This window comes from Suncus etruscus, chromosome 2 (genome assembly GCF_024139225.1).
Source record: "Suncus etruscus isolate mSunEtr1 chromosome 2, mSunEtr1.pri.cur, whole genome shotgun sequence".
NCBI classification, from domain to species: Eukaryota; Metazoa; Chordata; class Mammalia; order Eulipotyphla; family Soricidae; genus Suncus; species Suncus etruscus.
Genome location: NC_064849.1, coordinates 97,186,734 through 97,200,265, shown reverse-complemented (window position 1 = coordinate 97,200,265; position 13,532 = coordinate 97,186,734). Strand labels below are relative to the sequence as shown.

Here is a 13,532-nt window from a genome sequence, read left to right as displayed (position 1 = left end):
GCTTCATAAAAGCTATTTGGAAGTGTACCCATTTTATTGCATGAAAGAGCCTGGCCAGGATTGGTAGTAGTTCCTCTTGAAATGTTTGAAAGAATTCATTAGTGAATCCATCTCTGCCTGGGCTTTGTTTTTGGCAGACATTTGATTACCATTTTAATTTTCTTAATGGTGATGGAGGTGTTTAGATATGCTACATTCTCCTTATTCAACTGTGGAAGGTTATAGGAGTGCAAGAATTTATCCATTTCTTCAGATTCTCATATTTGGTGGCATAGAGTTTCTAAAAGTAGTATCTGATTACCCTTTGAATCTCTGCAATATCTGTTGTGATAGCCCCCTTTTTATTTCTAATATGAGTTATCAACTTTCTCTTTCTTTTTTCGTTTTTTTTAATGATTCATCAATCTTGTTTATTTTTTCAAAGAACAACTGCTTTCGTTGATCTTTCAGATTGTTTTCTGGGTTTCTACTTCATTGTTTTCTGCTCTCAGTTTTGTTATTTCCTTCTGTCTCCGTATTTTTGGTTTCTTTTGTTGATCATTTTTTAATTTTATGAGCTGCATCATTAGGCTATTCAGGTATGCCCCTTCTTCCTTCTGAATGTGTGCTTGTAATGCTATAAATTTTCCTCTTAGTACTGCTTTAGCTGTTTCCCATAGATTCTGATAGTTTTTGTTTTCATTGTCATTTGTTTCCAGGAAAGTTTTGATTTTCTCTTTGATTTCATCTCAGACCTACCACTTGATCAGTAGCAGGCTTTTTAATTTACAGTTGTTAATGTTCTTCTGTGTCCTTTTGTAGTTCACATCTAATTTCAGAGCTTTTGTGTTCAGCAAAGGTAGCTTGAAAAATTTTTATCCTCTTGATTTTATGGAGGTATGTTTTATGTGCCAGCATGTGATCTATCCTAGAGAATGACCCATGTACATTGGAGAAGAATGTGTAACCAGCTTTCTGGGGATGAAGTGTCCTATATATATATACTATATACTATACTATATATATACTATATACTATAATATATATATATATATATATATATATATATATATATATATATATATATATATATACTAGGCCTCTTTCTTCCATTTCTCTTTTCAGGGCTAGTATATTTTTGTTGGGTTTCAGTCTGGTTGACCTATCAAGTGTTGACAGGGCCGTGTTGAGGTCTCCCACAATTATTGTGTTATTATTAATATCATCTTTCAAATTTGTCAGTAATTGTATTAAATAATTTGCTGATCCCTCATTGGGTGCATATATGTTTAGTAGTGCTATTTCTTCCTGTTGCATATATCCCTTGATTATTACAAAGTGTCCATCTTTGTCCCTTACAACTTTTCTGAGTATAAAGTTGGTGTCATCAGATATTTATATGGCCACACCAGCTTTTTTCAGGGTGTTGTTTGCTTGGTTGTTTTTCCTCCAGCCTTTGATTTTGAGTCTATGTGTGTTCTGACTAGTCAGGTGTGTTTCCTGTAGGCAGCAGAAGGTTATATTCATATTTTTTATCCGTTTAGCCACTCTGTGGTACTTAACTAGTGCTTTTAGTCCATTGACAATGAGGGAGATGACTGCCATAGAATTTAATGTCATCTTTGTGTAGAAGTTTGGTGTGTCTATTGGTCTGTCTTGTCTTAAAATAGACCTTTCAGTTTTTCCTTTATGGCTGGTTTTGCATCTGTGAAGTTCTGAGCTGTTGCTTATCCATGAAGCTATGTATCCTTCCTTCAAACCTGAACGTGAGTCGAGCTGGGTGCAGTATTCTAGGTGAGCCTCCTTTTGTTTCGTCTTGTCACAATATCCCACCACTGTATTCTGGCCTTAAGAGTTTCTTGTGACATGCCCAGTGTAAGTTTTAAGGATACTCTTTTTTTCCCTCGCCCCTTAAAGATATTCTTAAGTGAATCTGATTGACTTAACTCTTTTCAGTATCTATGTCTTTAAGAAATACAATTACTATCATGATGTAGGCAAATGCCTATAGTTTGATCTACAATGGCTTACTTTTGTGCAATAATAAAACAGTGAAAAACTAAATAAAGTGAAACTATTGTTATGAAAATTGTTTTGACTTATTGTTCCTATTCTAAGAGGGAGAGAATGACAATAAAGGGCAATTCCATTTTGATTCTTCTGACATGCTTTCTGCTAGACAAATGCACATGTGAACTCCATGCACACAGGTGAACACCATGTTAAATATTGAGTATGATAATTTCTGAAGGCAGACAATTTTTTTGACATGGAAACACCAGAGAAATGTGAAAAATCATTTGTACTGGTCTGGCAAACCACATACTACTTCTGAGTTCTATATTTTAAATGGAGGCATTAACACACATCTTCAATGACCAAACCCTTGAGTATAGCAAGGAGCCTGGTTTGGCTGAATAGTAGATATCATTATCGGAACAGGATGTTTAGTGAAATTTAATGGTTGTAGTGCAGTCTTTATTAAAAAAAATAAACTGTGCCTTTTTGAACAAAATTAGAAATTTGTGGATAATATGGAAGAATTTAGAAGTTAACATGCGTGCTCGCTTCGGCAGCATATATACTAAAATTGGAACGATACAGAGAAGATTAGCATGCACAAGGATGACACACAAATTCGTGAAGCGTTCCATATTTAAAAAAAAAAAAAGAAGTTAACATGCTTGATAAAATAAGTCTTTACTTATTTACTTATTATAAAAGACAATTAGAAGATGGTTTTACTTCTTTGTGGGCTATAAATGTGATAGCAACTGACTTTTACATAAATAAAAGTAGCTCTCAGATTTGGTGAAAATTATGGTGATAATCCAAGAGAAGTGGACAGGGGTGGGTAGGAGTAGGAGAAATGACAAGTGGAGGATTTTGGTGAAGGATGGGCTTGGATTTGATGGTGGTAATGGTAACAATCACACTTTTAAAAAGGTATAAAATTAACCTTCTGAAATTCCATATCTGTATAATCAATGAGAAATCAAGGTAAAATAAAAAAAAAAAAAACCTCAAAAGGGCAGTGGGTAGGCTAGTGTAAGAGACCATACATATTTTGGAAACACATAGACTTTTATGTTATTTGGAGCAGACCCTTTTATGTAAGTAAAAGTAGTTCTGTATCAGCAGCAGCGCCACTATATCGAGGTGATGTAATTTGTTAGAATTGCAATTTTTCACATTCCACCCAAGCCTACTAAATCAAAACATAATTCAGTGGTGCTGACTAGAGAAGAGTGGCCTGAAAGTGGAAGTGGATGTGTCTTTGATGTGCCAAAGGGGTAGACGGGGCTCTAACCAAGGGCCTGGGACATACTAGATACACGCTCTACCTCTTCAGCTATCTCTTGGATTCTAGAGTGCGTTTCTTAAAGAAATGTCCTACCTGCATTGAAATTACTGTAGGAGTGGAGGTTGTTTGCTACACTTCAGCCTATACCATTAAACCTTGGGAACAGACAAACCTAAGAAACTACATGAGGGTAGGTCAGTCGGACAACTCTCATTCACGTATGTTCATCACCAAACAGAGATGAGGCTGAAAGAAAACAATCTCATTTTCACCAAATACTTTGTGTGCTGGTAGAAGGAATTTTGGTTGAACATTTCCCAGTAATACATCAACTAATTTCCATGGCAAGTCAGAAAAACTCGCATTTTATTTGGTCAAAAGTGGACCCTTAAGGCTTCTATAGATCCACAAAATTATTCATTATTCTTTTGAGGAATCTTTTCATATATTAATAATCTTTACATCCCATGGTGTGGAGTCTGAAAGGCAAGACTGAAGTCATGACTAAGTGAAGAATTGCAATACACAAGATCTTTTTTTTATTTTTTATTTTTTTAAATTTTTGAGGGGGAGTCCTGGCAGCGCTCAGGGGTTACTCCTGGCTCTACGCTCAGAAATCGCCCCTGGCAGGCACAGGGACCATATGGGATGCCGTGATTCAAACCACCGTCCTTCTGCATAAAAGGCAGACACCTTACCTCCATGCTATCTCTCCAGCCCCAATACACAAGATCTTTTAGCACCAGAATGAGGGCACACATTATAATTATCTAAAGAAAGTTTAATCTCCTGCTAGTTTCTAAGGGCTTGTAAATGTCTAGCTTTGTTTTTCTCCAAGGTAAGCATGTGTTAAGAAGAGACACCCACAACTTAACTCCCTTAAGTAGTTACTTTAATCAGATGTGTTATTTTCTCAATCTCAATAGTAAAATTGAGTTACTGTATATGGGTATTGAAAAGACAGAAAATTGCTGGGTACTTTAAAATTGTAGAGTAGTTGGTACAGATCTGTGGGAGATACATTGAGGGAATTTGGTTTTTGTGAAAAGTGAACTCTAATCTCAGACAAACCAGCTCTGCTCTGGGTGACACCTTGTGAGTTATTGCTGAAATAGAACAAGCTAGGAGTGTGGGCAGAACAGAAAAAAGGTAGAGTTAAGGCAAAGGGGTATTTGAATCTTGTAATATCTTTTAAAATCTTTGATTCAAGCAGAAAAGTAAACACTACTAAATAAACTTCTACAAATGGAAATGAAACAGGAACAGAAATGCTAGTTACTCTGCATTCTTTGACTCATATTTTTATTTTGAAATAAATTAAGTGTTTTTTGATAAAACACTTGGTCACAAATTTTACACTAACATCAGATAAAGTAGAGTATTGGGATTGGAGAAATAGTATAAGAGGTAAAACTTTTACTGCTCTTGCTTTGAATTCTTGGCACCTCAAGCAACACCAGGAGATTCAAGATAGATAGATTCAAGATCAATAATCCCTGATCACTGCTAGGTGTGGCCCCTCCAAAAAAGGGGGAAAATACTACATATTCAATTCTTAGGTCTCTATATTGTGTTCTTTTTTTTTCTTTGGGGGGGCACACCTGGTGATGCTCAGGGGCCACTTCTGGCTATATGCTGAAAAATCACTCCTGGCTTGAGGGACACCAGGGGATTGAACCGCAGCAGTTCTAGGCTGGCTTGAATGCCTCACGGCTTGCACCACCACTCCAGCCCCATCTATATCTTGTCCTTAGACAATCTTAAACAACAGTTTATTTTAAGACTGGGTGATAGTATAGCTGTAGGGTGCTTGTCTTTCTTGTTACTGACCTTGTTTTGATCCCTATCATTACATACGGTCCTCATAAGCCCCATCAGGAGTGATCTTTTAACTCGGAGTGAGGATTAATCCCTAAGCACTGCTAGGAATGGCTGCCAAAGTAAAAGCAAAAAATAAGTTTATTCTTCATTCAGAAGAAAGGTTCATAAAATCAGAATGGTCCTTTAAAGTTCCAGCAAACTGAATTTAATTTTTATAGACTTTTAATTTAGTCTTCATGCAATGTAGAGTTAAAGATGTTGTGGGATTGGGGTAGAAGCAAAATTTTCTTAGATTATACTGCATGGCACTTAAATCAGAAGTCTGTATTCATATACACATGCTGGTTTTATTTGTTTTGGGATATTGATATTGCTGGTTCTTTATTCCATGTGTACAGACTCACAGATGTTGCGAGTACCTGTAGGGTCTCAGCAGTTGGCCTAGAGCAGGCCATGAGTAATACCTGAGTGTAATCATACTGGTTGAAGGGAAGATCTGAGTTTAGAGAGTAGACTCGACTGTTAGTCTAAAAAAAAGTATGCTTAGCAGAGTTCAAAAACACCCAAACTTTTAATGGAAGCATTTGGGAAGCACTTCCTTGTATATTAATAAAGCACTTCCTTGTATATTAATAAAGGCCATTTGGACCCCATATCTTCTCTTTATTACAATTATTTATTTTGCTGTTGATTAATCTGGTCTCTCCAGTAAAAGAAAAAGTCATTTCTCCCCATTGATGTCCTTGATATTCAGATCTAACCAGTAATCAAATGCCTGATTTCTTGCCATAATCGACAGTGATCAAATGAATAGCCCTTAACATTTCTTATCATTAGAATTCCTCCTGTCAAATGAAGCTAAATCATAGTGAACATATCACTACGAATATTATTTTATAATATATAATATTAATAATTATACAATATTTAATATTAATATATTATAAAAAGCACCAAGAAAGAAATCTGACTTTAAGTGCTTCTAACATCTATATTAGAAGAGGAAGGCAGATAAGATAAAAGTCTTTCGCACATTATAAATCCTCTGAAGATTTGTAATGGTGGTGAAGCAATAGCCTCATCAATAGGTGTACAAAACTTGTGTGTCCATTCAGGCCACATATATTAAGTTCACTGCACATTTTTAGAGTCATTTCCAGTATAAAGAGCCAGTTTTTGGAGCACAGTCTAAAGGAAAAAAGGAGATTTGTGTGTGTGTGTGTGTGTGTGTGTGTGTGTGTGTGTGTCTACCCAATTTTAACACCAAAGTATAATGCTATTTATTTGTTAATCAGCAACATTAGAGAAATACCATTCAAAACCCTGAAAAAATTTTTTATCAATCCTATAATCAAGTATGACTATTATCCTCTAATCCAGGAATAAACATTCATTTATCAGCTCAGAGGAGGTTAATTCATAATGTAAATGAGATTAATGTATGCGGAAACAGTATTTGGATTATGTTTGAGTTAGCTTGAAGTTAGGAAAAATTGAGGTTAGTAAGGAGTATTATACAGGACAGAGTTTTTGGATTCTGAAGCATGTTCTGGGTTGAGAAATTCTCACTAGCAATAACATCTTCACATACTCACAATAGGTCTATTACTATGCTATATTGGGAATACTAAGGCACTAGATATAATAACACCTGCTCTCCAAGACCTCACAGAGTTATCAAGATAAAAGATCAAAATGTTCTAAAGGACAGTTGAATGATGTTGCTGAGAAATGTAGGACAGTCTTCTAAAGCAGGAGGGCTGTGAGGGTACTGGAGTAAGGGAAGTTTTGTAAGAGGAGAAGGAATTTGGGCTGGGCATTTGGGGGATAGATAGTATCTATATTTCAGGTAGAAAAATTCAAATATTTTTCTTCACATACTCACTTCCACGTAATGTTTTTCATCCAAATTCAGGGAAATTTATCTACCACTTACAATTGTATGGACCTCTGGGGGTTCACAAGTGGTTAAGATGTCCTGTTCTTACACAGACAGAATTTCATAGTTTTGAGCTACATAACGTTTCTCTCTCTTTTTTTTTTCTAATAGATTTGGAAGCAGCATAATACTTGGAGCCAGAAGAAAAATTTTTCTCTGACTCTAAGTCACTTACATATAAAACCTAATTACTCAAATAAAAGTAAAACACCATTTTGTATGAACCTTATTTTCTTTTATTATTCTTTGATTTTTTTGAATGCTTAATTTTGGTGTTTAAAAGAAGACACTGATTTCATTTAACAAAATGATAGCCACTTTCTATTGTGTCTTGCTCACAGATGAGTCTGTATTTTGTTCCTATTTCTCAACAAATGAAGCTACAGGCATTAATCACTAAATCACAGTATTATGGGATTAAAATATGCTGTAAATATGCCATACTTTATACACTTACTGTGTTTCAAGCACTTCTACATAAGCCTCACCAATTTACATTAAACAATGAAGTATATGCATGTTGAGATTAAGAGATTCATTTCAATGTTAAACTACAATTCTTATAACCTAATGTTGGTCCTATGAACAACCAGTGCTGGCACAGATGTTGGGAGAAAGGAACCCTCATTCACTGCTGTTGGAAATAGAAACTGGTCCAGCTTTTTTGAAAAACAATATGGACATTCCTCAACAAACTAGAAATTGAGTTCCCCTCTCATATGACCCAGAAACAATGCTCCTGGGAATATACCCTAGGGACCCAAAAACATAATGCAGAAAAGCCCTCTTCACTTCTATATTTATTAAAGCACTATTCACAATAGCCACAGTCTGGAAACAACCCAAGTGCCTGAGAACATATGAGTGGATAAAAAACTTTAGGATATTTACACAATCATAGCTATGAACCTTTTGTCACAAAGAGCAGGAGAGTGAAGCCAGGAGAGAGAAGGGATCACAATAATATTAATAGTTAAAAATGATCACTCTTGGGGCCGGAGAGATAGCATGGAGGTAAGGCGTTTGCCTTTCATGCAGGAGGTCATCGGTTCGAATCCCGGCGCCCCATATGGTCCCCTGTGCCTGCCAGGAGCAATTTCTGAGCCTGGAGCCAGGAATAACCCCTGAGCACTGCCAGGTGTGACCCAAAAACAAAAAAAAATAAATAAAAAAATAAAAATGATCACTCAGTATAAGAACTGGGTGCTGGAAGAGGTAAAGTGATTAAAGTGATAGGTATGATACACCATTTAGTAACTGTATTGCAAACCATGATGTTTAGAAGGGAAAAATGGAGGCAGGGGGGCAGATGTCTGTTATACATGCAGACAGAAGAAAGGGCAGAGGAGAGGTTGGGATGCAAACTGGAGACATTAGTGTCAGAAAATGTGCATTTGTGAAGGGTGTTGGACATTGTATGACTGAAATTCAATCATGAACAACTTTGTAACTCAGTCTCATGATGATTTAATTAAAATTTTATTTTAAAGTGTTGACCCATACTTCTCAAGACTATAGTCTACTATAGTCTATATAGTCTACTATAGTATAGTCCACTACTTCTTAAATTGCTATAGTCTACTTTTCAAACTTGTCTTAATGTAAAGTATTTATCTTAATATGACAAAGAACATATTCTTTGTCAATGACATTTGGTTTAGAAAAATACCCAACTTAGCTATCATCAGAGCTCACTGAGAAGAATGTGTAATTTCTTCAATAGTTTTCAAGGATATATAACTATGTATTATAAAAATCAACTTAAGACTACCCTAAAAGGGGCCAGAATGATGGTGCAAGCCGTAAGGCATCTCTCTTGAGCACGCTAGACTAGGACGGATTGTAGTTCAATCCCCCAGCGTCCCATATGGTCCCCCATGCCAGGAGCGATTTCTGAGTGCATAGCCAGGAGTAACCCCTGAGCATCAAAGGGTGTGGTCCAAAAACAAAAACAAAAAAGACTATTCTGAAACAGGCAAAATCACAGATCTCAGACTCAGCCATTATCAATGTGACAGCATGTCCACCACAGGACTCCAAATATCCTCTAGAGAAAAATGCAGATCTGAGAATCAGACTATCAAATTTATTATAAGTTTAAAGGAGATAGGTAGTTCTACTATTTATTTCATATAATATGGTTAATTAAAGGAACAAAGGAGAATTAATGATGGAAGAACCATTCAGTCCTCTCCCACTCCTCAGCAGCAGTCCTCAAACTATGACCCATGGGCCATATATTGTATTTGTGCCCATTTTGTTTCTTCACTTCAAAATAAGATATATGCAATGTGCATAGGAATTTGTTCATATTATTATTATTATTATTATTTTTTAGCCATTTATCTGTTGAAGGGCAGTTTGGTTGCTTCCAGAATCTGGCTATTGTAAATAGTGCTGCAATGCATATAGGTGTGAGGAAGGTATTTTTGTATTGTATTTTTGTGTTCCTAAAGTATATCCCTAGGAATGGTATAGCTGGATCATATGGGAGCTCAATTTCCAGGTTTTGGAGGAATTTCCATATTGCTTTCCATAAAGGTTGGACTAGACAGCATTCCCAACAGCAATGGATAAGAGTTCCTTTCTCTCCACATCCCAGCCAGCACTGCTTGTTCTCATTCTTTGTGATGTGTGCCAATCTCTGTGGCATGAGATGGTACCTCATAGTTGTTTTGATTTGCATCTCCCTGATGATTAGTGATGTGGAGCATTTTTTCATGTGTCTTTTGAAAATTAGTATTCTTTCTATGACAAAGTGTCTGTCATTTATTTCTCTCCATTTTTTTGATGAGATTAGATGTTATTTTTTTCTTGTAAAGTTCTGTCAGTGCCTTGTATATCTTGGATATTAGCCCCTTATCTGATGGGTATTGGGTGAATAGTTTCTCCCACTCAGAGGGTGGCTCTTGTATCCTGGGCACTATTTCCTTTGAGGTGCAGAAGCTTCTCAGCTTAATATATTCCCATCTGCGGAGGAGGGAAACCCCCCCTTTCAATTTTCAAACTGGAGAGGAAGCTCGCAGTTGGACCCAGAAGAGCGCACATGCCAGGAAAGCCATCCCTCTTTTTTTGTGGTATGTCAGGGTCGCTGGTTAGACAGTAGGCCACAGATCTCCTGGACTGAACACTTGGTCCAGGAGACTGGGACCCCCAACGCCAGGTGGGTCTTCATGGCTGGCCCTGGCAACTCGGGCCCTGGGGGGTGGGCAGAGGAGGGAAACCCCTCCCCTATGTATATTGGACCTCCTGTTTTGTTTGCTAGTAATACCATTTTTCAAAGCTGCGTGGGCGTCCGCGCAACAAATATACTGTTTAAAGCATTATCCAAAAACGTTCCTGATCCTGGACTGTTCCTAGGAATAGAATCAGGATGCCCAAGATTTTGATAAAACACTCAAATTGACCTTTATTGTCTAGTCTTTTATGTATTGCCTCTCCCCTCACCCCTGTGTCTCTCCTACCTCCTCATACACAAACCCTGATTTTATAGTTCCTAATTGGGTAGACACCAAGACTGACCTTCTGCACCAACACCACCATCCAGCTCCTCATTGAAAGACACCCTCTCGGTTCCCAGCTCATGCCTCTACAAATAACTACAACCAACACGCCTGCTGACCCATGCTTGGTGGCCCCTCATGCCCCCATCAACTATGGACTTTTTCATGATACCGGAATCAGCTTCAGCAAAACCCCAAGTTCAAGGACAATATAGGGTTCCATAATGTCACAAAACATGTCTCAAACTCAACTATCACCTGTTGTCTTCAAATACCCTTGTTTTCTTTCTTTTTTTTTCTTTTTAAAACATAAAAGGGTCACATGTATCTCTTTGTATATCTCAGATGAATTCCCTTAACATCTATAACTCCTTTCAACTATCCTCATATAGTGACAATTTTGCCCACTATATTAGTTATTTGATTGTTTGATTTTCCCCCTGTGAGATCTGTTTTATAAGCAATACTGGTATAAGAGTAACTCTGTATAGATTTCACATTTATATCAAGTTACGGGAAATGTTGGACTTTATTCTTCGGCCCCCCTGATGCACCAACAATATCTTGTGGCATTGCTTCTCTTTTGCATAGGCACATTAAAATGGGAAAATAATACATATGCAAACAAGTTCTTATCTAATAGAGATGGGAACACAAACTTGGTAATGTAATTAGGCCTTTTGCCCTGAACATTGGCATAATGATTTGGCTCAGGCCTCAGAAGAATGGGCATAGCCCACACACACCTGAACAATGGATACCATCTATGGAAACAATCGCAATTGTCTTTAACATTACCAGGATCCAAGCCTCTAACAGAGAAGACGTACCACTGCTTTGTCATTGACTTACTCCAAAGAGTGCTCCCAATAACCAGGCGACTCAGCAACAGTCTGCATGCAGGGCAGATCGCTCCGCATTTAATGATATGCTGAAACTAGAGGATGCTCCACATCAGCCTGACATTGATGAAAGAAATGCACAGAATCCAGAGTCTTTAAATATAAGAGTCTGATACCAACAATAGTTAAAGTGTGAAAAAGTTTCACCGGGACCTTGAGAATGACTGGAGTTGGATAGACTGGTATGCCTGGAACCCAGAGTCTGTCTTATGTCAATAAACTTCTGGGGTGAGGCCTTTTTGTAATCAGGTCAAGGATTTTTTTTTCCATTTTCTCCATTTTTCTGGACCTCTGCAAACATTGGCGATTGCCACTATCACACCTTTACTATATTTTTATACTCTTATCCTTTAAGGAAAAAAATACGACTTACTGAACTTAAAAACAAATTACTGTAGTAGAATGCCTGTCTTGAATACAGGCAGGGGATGGGAAGGGGGGAGGGGTAATGTTGCAGTGGTGAAGGGGGGTGTTCTGGTTATGACTGTAACCCAAATATGATCATGTTACTTAAATAAAAATATATTTAATAAAAAATAAATAAATCAAAACTCAGGATAAATAAAAGAGGTACACATTCAAAAAAATATTCCCATCTGTTAATCTCTGTTTTCACTTGTTTGGAGAGTGCAGTATCCTCCTTGAATATGCTTTTAGTCTCAATGTCATGGAGGGTTTTACCTACATGTAGTTCTCTATACCTTATGGTTTCAGGTCTGATATCAAGGTCTTTAATCCATTTGGATTTTACCTTCATACATGGTGTTAGCTGGGGGACTGAATTCACTTTTTTGCAAGTGGCTAACCAGTTGTGCCAACACCACTTGTTGAAGAGGTTTTCCTTGCTCAACTTAGGATTTCTTGCTCATTTATAGAAAATTAGGTGATTGTATGTCTTGGGAACATTCTCTGAATATGCAAGCCTTTTCCACTGATCTGACGGCCTGAATTCCAATACCATGTTCTTTTGATAACTATTGCTTTGTAATACAGTTTAAAATAGAGGGAAAGTTATGCATCCCTTATTCATTTTCCCAAGGATTGCTTTAGCTATTTGAGTATGTTTATTGTTACAAATGAATTTTAGAAGTGTTTCATCCACTTCTTTGAAGAGTATCATGGGTATCTTTAGAGGAATCACATTAAATCTGTACAATGCATTGGGGAGTATCGCCATTTTGATTTTGTTAATCCTGCCAATCCATGAGCAGGGAATGTGTTTCCATTTCCTTATGTCCTCTCTTATTTCTTGGAGCAGGGTATTATAGTTCTCTTTGTATAGGTCCTTCATGTCTTTAGTCAAGTTGACTCCAAAATATTTGAGTTTGTGTGGCATTAATGTGAATGGGGTTGTTTTCTTAATGTCTATTTCTTCCCTATCATTATTTGTGTATAAAAAGGCCATTGATTTTTGTGTGTTAACTTTGTAGCCTGCCACATTGCTTCTAGAATATTGTTTCTAGAAGCCTTTTTGGTAGAGTCCTTAGGGTTTTCTAAGTAGAGTATCATGTCATCTGCAAACAGGGAGAGCCTGACTTCTTCCTTTCCTATGTGGATTCCCTTGATATCTTTTTCTTGCCTAATCGCTATAGCAAATACTTCCAATACTATGTTGAATAGGAGTGGTGACAAAGGGCAGCCTTGTCTTGTACCAGAATTTATAGGAAAGGCTCTTAGTTTTTCTTCATTGAGGATAATATTTGCTATTGGCTTTTGGTAGATGGCCTTAACTATATTGAAAAAGGTTCCTTTCATTCCTATCTTGCTGAGAGTTTTTATCAAGAATGTGCCTTATCAAATGTTTTCTCTGCGTCTATTGATATGATAATGTTTTTTTTTATTTTTCTTATTGTTGATGTTGTGTATAATGTTAATAGATTTATGGATATTAAACCACCCCTTCATTTCTGGGATAAAACCTACTGGATCGTACTTAATGATCTTCTTGATGAGGCATTGTATCCTATTTGCCAGGATTTTGTTGAGGATCTTTGCATCCATGTCCAATAGTGATATTGGTCTGTAACTTTTTTGGCAGCATCTCTGTCTGGTTTTGGTATCAAGGTGATGTTGGTTTCTATAAA

The 13,532-nt window shown here is 36.9% G+C and overlaps 1 pseudogene; it reads left to right on the top strand.

Annotated features, from left to right (window-relative positions):
* Positions 1 to 2,539: 2,539 nt before the first annotated feature.
* LOC126002246 (uncharacterized) lies at positions 2,540 to 2,639 on the top strand (annotated as a pseudogene).
* Positions 2,640 to 13,532: the final 10,893 nt, after the last annotated feature.